This window comes from Sus scrofa, chromosome X, assembly GCF_054392235.1.
Source record: "Sus scrofa isolate SSC_HxYL_T2T_F1_AM1 chromosome X, Sscrofa_HxYL_maternal_Yorkshire_Landrace_v2.0, whole genome shotgun sequence".
Lineage (NCBI taxonomy): Eukaryota > Metazoa > Chordata > Mammalia > Artiodactyla > Suidae > Sus > Sus scrofa.
In genome coordinates, this window is record NC_139401.1 from 128,087,071 (window position 1) to 128,097,997 (window position 10,927).

General features: G+C 40.2%; 1 pseudogene; it reads right to left on the reverse strand.

Annotated features, from left to right (window-relative positions):
• Nucleotides 1–1,757: 1,757 nt before the first annotated feature.
• Nucleotides 1,758–10,061, reverse strand: LOC100624589 (heat shock-related 70 kDa protein 2-like; annotated as a pseudogene).
• Between the last annotated feature and the right edge of the window lie 866 nt (nucleotides 10,062–10,927).

A 10,927-nucleotide genomic window follows, 5' to 3' on the forward strand; every position in this document is an offset into this window, starting at 1 on the left:
ATGGAGAGTTTAGGGTTAGTAGATGCAAACTACTACATTTAGAATGGATAAGCAATGGGGTCCTACTGTATAGCACAGAGAACTATATCCAGTCTCTTGGGATAGAGCATGATGGGTAATAATATGAGAAAAAGAGAAGTTCCTACCATGGCGCAGTAGAAACGAATCCAACTAGAAACCATGAGGTTGCAGGTTCGATCCCTGGCCTCGCTCAGCCGGTCAAGGATCTGGCGTTGCCATGAGCTGTGGTGTAGGTCGCAGATGCGGCTCAGATCTGGTGTTGCTGTGGCTGTGGCATAGGCCAGTGGCTACAGCTCTGATTAGACCCCTAGCCTGGGAATCTCCATATGCAGCAGGTACAGCCCTCAAAAAGACAAAAAGAGAGAAAGAAAGAAAAAGAATGTGTATACGTGTGTGTGTCTGCGCACATGCCCACGTGTGTATGGCTGGGTCATTTTACTGTACAGCAGAAACTGTCAAAACAAAAAAATTATTTCTCTCTCTAACTCAAAAATATCATAGAATTCATTGATAATTCCACCTCACATCTTCACGGAAATGGGACTGAGTTTATGATGAGCAAGAAACAGATCTCTTCCTCATCAAGTCAACAGAAGTTTTGCATATGTAGCTGAGAAGTCAAGGTATAAACCATCAGTGGCAACAAAGAACATTCTGGCCCTTGTTAAGCAATGTACACTGAGAAGACTTAAAATCTCAAATGGCAACTCAAACCTGGGAAGGTCTGTAATTTTTCTATAAATTGAGAGACACAGATATCAGTGGGTTATGAAACTTTTTTGAAGAAATACCCAGAATTGTGAGTAAAGGTAGTAGAGTCTAACATAGCACATGGATGAGCAGGACCCAATGTTTACACAAGTTTACAGCTGTAACATTTGCTCACGAGTGGTCATTGTTATTAAAGTGGTGATACTGTTGGAAGGTAAGTAATAGCCTCTTTCTTATTAGCAAAGTTAGGTGTTTAAATATTTCATAGCTGCTAACTGCCAAACGAGTCACCACACATGAACTTCAGGTGTTAAATATGTGATGAATTTCATAACCCACAAGACACAGAAGCATTAATATCAAAATGCTAAATACACTTACAAATATTTATCATTAACTGTTTTGAATCATGCATACACACTGATGCTGCCAACTCAGCATGAAATATTGAAACAGATACCGTGTAATGATTATGGAGAACAGGAAAGTTTTTCCAAAGAATGACTGTTCATCCACTTCACCAGCACTAAGCTCAGGCTCATCTGATGCAGGGCCAGATCCCACATGGGGTGAAGCCTGGTCGTACTCAGCCTCCCTTTCAGCAATCTGATTACATACGCAGGCACTTAGTACTTCCTGGCACTTTTCAAGAATCTTCCTTTTATCTTCTTGACTGAAACTGATTCTCAGAGTAGGATTTTCAAGTGTTTGCACACTACTGAAGGTGCAGAGTTCTCTAGTACTGCTGGCTTCGGCTCTATCTCCAGAGACTTCACCTGCTCCTCCCTATTTGTCTGTTGCATCTACCGTCTGGCCAATATCAGCTTTATGGAGACAGCCTTCGTCATCAGTAATGTGGATTTTGTTCTTTCTGCAAGTATTTCCATCTGCATCAGGTACACCAACAATGATAGTGGCAACCTTGTCAAAGGTCACCTAGCTGTTAGGAATGCCACAGTAAGCTAGAGGAGCCCATAAAGTATGAACTTGCCAAGCAGTTTATTTTAGCTAATGCCCATTCTCCCTCATACACTTTCAGTGAGTGGTCTGGTTGTCAAAGTCGGGAACAACCGGGTTTGCTGTGCAGGCACTGTCGCATCTCTCTTGATAAAGGATGTAATATCCTCTCTGCTGTTTCCATGCCTGGACAGAAACATCAGCGAGCTTGTCTGCACACCCTCTGACGTGTTGCCTGTGAGAATGGCCATTTGTGCAGCTGCACCATATGCCACTGCCTCATCGGGGCTGGTGGGCTTGTTGAGTTCTTTCTTGTGTTCAAGTTTGAACTCTTCAATCAGGTGATTCACTACACAGTTGCCAAAATCTTCCTCGTTCAGATGGGTGTCATGAGCAGTGGATTTTACTTCCAAGATGCCATCCTGGATGCTGAGGATAGATACATCAAATGTGCCACTCCCTCAATTAAAGATCAGCATGTTTTTCTTTTGCAAGGATTCAGTTGTTTGGGGTGGGGGGTGGGGTTCTTTTTTTTTTTTTAATCCAAGCCATGGAGTATGCCCACTGTAGGAAGCTCATTAATGACTCTCAGGATATTAAGACCAGGGATGATCCCTGCATCCTTGGTGGCCTGACACTGTGAATCATTTAAGTATGTTGAAGCAGTAATTATTGCGTCTCTAGTTCCTCCCCCCCCCCCCCAAATAGGATTCAGTAAACTCTTTCATCTTGCTTAGAACCATAGAAGAGATCTCCTCTGGGGACAAAATATCATTTCTTTTATATTCTACAATTACTTTGGGCTTTCCCTTTTCACAATTCACTCAGAAAGGCCAGCTCATCCTGACTGAACTATGGCATCATCAAACTTGTAGCCAATCAGCCTCTTGGAGTCAAAAATGGTGCTGGTGAGGTTCACTGCCTCTTGGCTCTTAGCAACCCAACTGATGAGATGTTCACTTTGTGAAGGCTACCTGATGTAGTCTGCTACACTTGCCTTGGTGATTGGCAATGACCTCTACTTTTCTATGCTGGCAGACTCCCACCCATGAGTAAATGGTACCCAGTTCAGTACCAATAGGCAGACATCTTGATTAAAGAAAGAAAAGGGGGGAAAGTGAGGTGGAAATAGTTTTTTAAAAAATCAGTGTCAACAATAACTTATATGTGGAATCTAACAAAAAATGATACGAAAGAACTTATTTATAAAACAGAAACAAACTCACAGATCTCAAAATCAAACTTAGGATTACAAAGGGGAAACCATGGGGGAAGGGATAAATTGGGAGCATGGGATTAACACATAAACGCTAATATATATAAAATAGATAACTAACAAGGAACACTGTGTAGCATAGGGAGGTCTACTCAATGTTCTGTGATATATGTATATGTATAACTGACTCAATTTGCTCTACACCTGAAACGAATACAACCTTTTAAATAAACTATATCCCAATAAAATGTAAAAAAATAAAACAGTAGCCTCTTGCAATAATCTCTGTATGAGAGCTATATTCTCTATTTTCTCCATCTTCCTTTCCCTGTATTTTAGTCCTTATGTGGGTCAAACTCAAATATAAATGGATTCAGTTTTACAATTCATTCAAATGGCAATGTGTCCTACTTGTTTTCTATTGTTTTCAGGCCTCCCCTGCATTTGTCAATAGATGCCTGATTACAAGGTGACCACCAGAATACTGAGAACGGTATCAAACCACCATGGCAACCAGCAAGGTTTCGAAAACCTTGGGGTCATCTTGGCTTCTCTCATGCCCACATCTAATTTTTTCTAGGTCCAGTCCACTTTTTCTCTTTGCATGTGTCCTGTTCCACTCTGATTTTATTATTATTTCACGTCCAGATTATCATAGTAGCATTATCACTAATATTTCTCCTTTCTCTGATTTCATGACTTATTCATTACCATCATTCATTTGCCCATCCATCCATCCATTCAATAAACATCAAATTGTGTATCACTAAACACTGTTAGATATTGAAAGTAAAGGGATAAATTCAATATGGCTGCTATCCTCTAGGAACACCATCGTGTTGACCTTTTTAAATTATGCCTTTAATCATACTAACCCTTGATTAAAAACTTGTTCCCCACCACCTACCAAATAAACTAAATAAAATAAAATAGGTCCAATTAACCTTTCCAGCCAGTATGGATTATGGAATCAGGTACACACATTCAAGTCCTGACTGAAATTTATAGCTTTGTTAGTTTACTAATGATTAGGCATCCTTTTTACCCTCTCTACTACTCAGTTTCCTTACCTTTAAAGTATGCCTACCATTTGGGTGCAGAGTAAGTGCTCATTAAAAGTTCTTTTGATTGTCCTTGTCTTTAAATAATTTACATCCCCAAACACAGATTCATACAGAATCAGAACATAATGGATTTTAGATAAAATCAAATAAAGGTCCCTAATTAGACAGCTGGGGAAATTAAGATACAATCTGGGAAGTAAGTGGCCCTTGGTGACAGGAATTTCGTAGCAGATGGAGATATGGTAGCTAGTCCTTCTGACTCCCCATCCAAGCACTAAATGGAAGCAGCCAGGAAATATCTGTGGGGAAAATTAGAGGGCAGGAAGGCAAGGGCCATTCCCAACCAGAAGAAGGTTTAGCTTGATGATCCAGATTTCAAACAGGTAGTAATGTTCTCAGTTTACAGGAAAAGGCTGTTTTTCTCTCTAAACACAATGTAGAAGTTATTGATAGATCTGCAAAACTGCAGCACAACAAATACTTCAGTGTACGACATTAAGGTAACAATATAGTGCAGCATCTTCAGTGGAGGTAAAGATGGCACTGATGATAGTAGGCAGGGATGACAGGGGAGGGGATCATGGAACTAGAGAAGGTTTATGCTGGGCTGGTCTTCAGAAACCATTGAGTCTAAGGCAATCGGATGACAGGTAAGAAAATTAAGGCCCACAGAGGTCAAAGGATGGCCCTAGATTGCACAGATACTTATAGACTTTTTAAAATCTTGCAATTATTTCATTTGACTACACTGGCTGCTCAAACAGACATTACTTAGCATCTGCTGAATATCTCTATGTGCAGATCACTGGGCAAAGAGCCAAAGAAAAGTTGCTAAGTGATACCTGGGCTGAACGCAGGTAGAGATTAGAGGGAAGAAAAGCTGTTGAGTTGCTCTATGTGTGCAGGCACGTCCAGCCACATAGGCAGAATATACAAATATCTGTAGTCACAGCCAGCCTAAGCAGAGTGACTCCAAAGGAGGTTATTACAGTGTCATTTAAAATTAAAATTTAATAAGTTATATTCAACATGGGTTGAAAACATTCATAAATTTAATGAATCATCTAATTAAATACTGTATACGCAACAGTATGGCACAGACCGAAAGAAAACCTTGAGAGTTATTTTTATGCTTAAATGCAATTAGTAAGTAGTGTTTTAAAAACAAAACCCTCTTGAATTTCATGAAGCTTTTTTTCCTAAAGTAGAAAATGTTTCTTTCATAAACCATCCCTTGTTTTCAGGAATTACATGTTTATCATTTGCTTTCAGTACTAAGTAGTTAGCTGAACTACAATTTATACCAGCCCCCATGTTGTCCGTCTTGACACAGCCAAGCCCAATTTCATGCAGAATGATTGCACAGCAATGTCATCAAGTATTTTTGTTGGGTTATAATGCCAAAGTAATCCCTTGTTAGGAGGCTCTATCACTGGGGAGGGGGAGGGATTACATTTTCTTCATTAGGACACAACATCTAGTTCATTTATAATCTTTCTTTTTAACATGCTTTCCTCCCCTTATAGCGTGTGGTAAAGTTACCCTTTAGACTCTCTAGGCAGCTATTTGTGAAATATCTTCTAAGTTAATATGCCAGCTAGCTTTAAGCCCAATACTCAACATAAAGTAGAAAGAACAATTTGAAATCTGACAAGTAATGTCCTAGACAAGTGTGGAAGTCTCTAAGCTACAGCAGCCTGGGTTGGAAATGCTGCTTCCCACCCCTCTTCCTAGAGAGCCTTCTACTTCTGTGAACTTGAGCGATCCATAGAGTATTCCACACCATCTTCCCTAACTGTGGAACAAATCATCTCTTTCATAGCTCCAGTAGCCTGAGAGACTCAATATAGTTCAAATGAAAGATTTTCAGACTTCCAAAGGGTAAAAATGGTGAGCTAAAGCCTTGAACCATAAGGAATGTTTTATTTCTTCAGCTGGATGATGTGCACACAGGTAACCACTGTATTATTCCTTTCACCAGTTGGGTATTTCTTAACTAACAAATCCATCTCTTTGAGGTTCATGGATATAACCAGTTCTCTACAAAATAATAATTACCATAAGTATTGCATTTGGTAACATAAGAGATTCAGGCAACAAAAACAAATGATTTGTATGCCTTCATCCAAGATCTGTCATTACTTTCCGTATTGCCAAGAACAAATTTTCTCATGAGAGCCATAGGACTTCGCTAATAAGTAAGGCTGGATCACCTCCCTCCCTGTGCTACAGCCCTACTGCATTCATTTCCTGACATTACTTAGTGTATACCAGCTGGCCAAGGGTAAACTTTGCTTTTCTTCTAATTCAACTATTCCTCAGTCCTTTATACAATGCCCTAGCAGCTGTCATCCCTAATATAAAAATGGTGGTTTAGCCTTAGGGGAAAAAAATCAGGTTAAAGATAATAAAATGCCTTGGAAGATGAGAATAATGGCCTAAAAAAATAGAAAATTATTGTACCCATTCTGAGTCTGAGAAAGAAAATCAGTTGACTTTTCTTTCCCCTTTCCAGAGAAAAATGTGGCTCTGGAAAAGCCAAGGAATGAAACAGAGGGAGATAATTCATCCAGATCTATCTAACCAGAAATAGGAAAGGAAGCACAGGAGAAAATCTGATTTATGAGAACTGTCAATAAAGAATATCAAGAGGTTCCAAGAAACCTGCAAGTGTTGCTCTTAAGTCAAATATATGTCAATTTTTATATGTAATAATGTCATGAACTAAAATGTATTTATGCATATAGATGGTGCATTTTTTTTCTTTTTTTTTTTTTATTTTCCCACTGTACAGCAAGGGGGTCAGGTCATCCTTAGATGTATACATTGCAGTTACAGTTTTTTCCCCCACCCTTTCTTCTGTTGCAACATGAGTATCTAGACATAGTTCTCAATGCTATTCAGCAGGATCTCCTTATAAATCTATTCTAGGTTGTGTCTGATAAGCCCAAGCTCCCGATCCCTCCCACTCCCTCCCCCTCCCATCAGGCAACCACAAGTCTCTTCTCCAAGTCCATGATTTTCTTTTCTGAGGAGATGTTCATTTGTGCTGGATATTAGATTCCAGTTATAAGTGATATCATATGGTATTTGTCTTTGTCTTTCTGACTCATGTCACTCAGGATGAGCTTCTCTAGTTCCATCCATGTTGCTGCAAATGGCATTATGTCATCCTTTTTTATGGCTGAGTAGTATTCCATTGTGTATATATACCACTTCTTCCGAATCCAATCATCTGTCAATGGACATTTGGCTTGTTTCCATGTCCTGGCTATTGTGAATAGGGCTGCAATGAACATGCGGGTGCATGTGTCTCTTTTAAGTAGAGTTTTGTCCGGATAGATGCCCAAGAGTGGGATTGCAGGGTCATATGGAAGTTCTATGTATAGATTTCTAAGGTATCTCCAGACTGTTCTCCATAGTGGCTGTACCAGTTTACATTCCCACCAGTAGTGCAGGAGGGTTCCCTTTTCTCCACAGCCCCTCCAGCACTTGTTATTTGTGGATTTATTAATGATGGCCATTCTGACTGGTGTGAGGTGGTATCTCATGGTAGTTTTGCTTTGCATTTCTCTTATAATCAGCGATGTTGAGCATTTTTTCATGTGTTTGTTGGCCTAGATGGTGCATTTGATTACAACTCAAAAGTGGAATAGTACCCATTGCTTCACATTAATGACTATTCAGAACTAAGAATTCTGGGAGTTCTTGTTGTGCCTCAGTAGGTTAAGGACCTGACGTCTCTATGAGCATGCGGGTTCCATCCCTGGCCTGGATCAGTGAGTTAAGGATCTGGCATTGCTGCATGCTGCAGCATAGGTTGCAGATGTGGCTCAGATCTGGCATTGCCGTGGTTGTGGTGTAGGCCTATAGCTGCAGCTCCAATTTGACCCCTAGCCCAGGAACTTCCTAATGCCACAGGTGTGGCCTTAAAAAGAAAAAAAAAAAAAAAAGAATTCTGAAGGATTATTCTCTAGCCATGTACAGGGGTTAGGATATAGGAATATCTAAAACGATTATCTTGCACTAACCAGCCTCACACATCATATTCATTTGGCTTTCAGAAAGACTTTGCAGGTTCCAAGGATGAAGACAGACATGTCAATTAATAAAAGTAAAATGTGATGAAATATTTCAAAGTACTTTGTAAATATAAATTGCTATAGACATGCAGTATGTTATTACTGATCTTAATTATAGTTTCAGAACCATCAAGCATATATTTATATACATATATACATGCACACATATATATTTACATGAATATATACATATACATGTGATTAGTCTTTGGCACAAACTACACTGTGAATATGGGAGTTCCCATTGCGGCTCAGTGGTAACAAACCTATTATCCATGAGGACATGGGTTCGCTCTCTGGCCCAGCTCAGTGGGTTAAGGATCTAGTGTTGCCGTGAGCTGTGGTGTAGGTCACGGATACAGGTTGGATCTGGCATTGCCGTGGCCGTGGCATAGGCTGGCAACTGCAGCTCTGATTCAACCCCTGGCCTGGGAACTTCCATATGCTGCAAGTGCAGCCTAAAAAGAAAAACAAACAAAAAAAAGAAAACAAACCAAACTGTTAATATATGAAAGAGCACTCATTTGAAAATTATACTAAAAATGTAGTACAGCCTAAAAGGGCAGAGAAGCATATGAGATCATGGAGGGCACATCAAAGGATTTAACATGTAGTAATGTTTTATTTCTTCAGGTGGCTGATATGTACACAGGTAATCACTGTATTATTCATTTCCCTAGTTTGATATTCTTCAGTAATAAATAATATTTCAAAAATAAAGAACACTCTATTCTAAACACGTGTGGATATTTGCAAGAGAAAAAAATTAAAATATTTATAACTGTTGTTCAGCTACAGAACAGAATACACACACTTTCTCACAAGCACATTTGCATTCATGTGCATGCATGCGTGCATGCACAAACACACACACACAGCCACACACTGCCATGTGGTATAATGGAATCAGAAAAATAGGAATTCTGTTTTTGGCTCCATCTCATTTGAGAAGACTGACCCTATACGAGTCACTTAACTTTGCTGAGGCCCAGCTGACTTGCCTGAAGTTGGGATTTTTAATACCTAGATAGGGCCTCTGCAAAAATTATTAATATGGTACAGACAAGAGGACTGCACCATGCAAAGCAGCATTACATCAGAGCCATAAGGGCAGCTTATGTGCTGAGGCGAGGACGAAAGCCCTTCATCTGGTCACTGCACTCAACACTCACCTGGAGCTGAAGTCAGCGGAGAAGCTGCCTAGGGACATACAGAGATGTATTTGATGTGGCCTGAGCTTTCAAGACAGTACCTTTCTAGCAGGTGAGTGGAAAGTGGAGGCATCATTTGTAAGCCGTGCCTGGGAAGGGGCATGAGGCCACAGTTTCCCGAAACCACAGGCCAACGTCGGGCGGGGGGGAGTGAGGAGTCCATGTAGAAATCATGCATTTTATTGGACTTAATCATATTCTGAATATATATTTTCAAATATGCTACACATATTTCTAGTCTTTAAGGTCTGCAGACATCATATATTGCACATTTTAGAGCTGCAAAGGCAGGTTCAGGAAAAGAAGCACATATAACTTGAAGGTGATGAACAGCCACATTCCCTTGATCTGAGCATTTCTGGCTCAGGATACCGTGACAGCCTTCCGGCTGACCTCGCTGCTTTTGCCTTTGCCCCGATTGTGTTGTCTATGGTGACCAGACAGGACCCTCTAAAGCAGCGTTTTTCAAAGTGTGCTCCTCCCTCATCCACGTCAGCATCACCAGACAAACCGTACTGGGTAAGGCAGACTCACAGAGCATCTGCTTTCACTGGTCTGGACTGGGACTGGGGAATCTGAATTGCTGGTAATACTAGCGACTCCCATACTTCTGACATCTGAAAACCAGTGAAGTAGCAGGTATATCACAGTGTCATTCCTCTGTTCAAAAGCTTCCAATCAGCTCCCTCTCTTACTCTTTAGCAGCCAAAGAAGGCATCTTCCCACAAAACTCTCCATGACCCAGAGGATCTGATCTTCTGTCACACCATGCTTTTCCCTGCCTACTGCTCTCAGCCATTGTAGACTCTGCTCTTCCTAAGCTGTTCCTGCCATAGGGCCTTTGCACTTACTGTCACTTGTGCCTTGAATCACTGCTATCTCACATAGCTTATCCCCTCACTCTCTTCAGATCCCACAACAAAGAATAAGCTGGAGCGAAGTGTCATCAAGCTAAATTTGAGAAACCCTACTCTAGAGAGGACCATGCCATACTATATGTTTCTGAATCCATACATTTCTAACAATCTCCAGAGGAATGGCAACAGAACATAGAAGCAAAGAAATTTTAATATGAGTATTACACATTTCAAATAAAAAATAAGATAGCCTCAGTTTCAAAAGTGAAGTCACAAATCTGTTATGTTTCCTAATATTCAGACATTTTAAATGTTTCTACCGGATTTTAATAAACATTGGAGAACATTATACTGGAGATACTGGAAGGCAATAAAAAAAATGTTAACCATGGTTAACTCTGAATTATAATATTACATATTGTAGGGGGAAAAAAACTAATTTTCTCTCTACCCTTCCAGATTCTTAGCTGAGACGTCTGTAATAAAAGACAGATTAACAGGAGGAAAACAAACAGAAATTTAATACCATGGATCCCTCCTATACACATGGGAGAAACCCAGGAAAATGGAAAACTCCCTGAAATGGCCCAAGACACCACCTTAAATATCATCTCCATCTAAAGGCAAATTATGTTGAGGGGATGGGGAGTCAGTTAAAGGGAGTGTCCAGGAAAATAAAAGCATGGTAGACAAGGGTAAGGCTGTTACACAGATTTAAGTCACTGACTTCTCTATTAGCAAGAGTTTTGAGAGATTTAGTCCTTCTCGTCCAGGTACAGAGAGGGAGACACCCTTACAAATGGAGGTT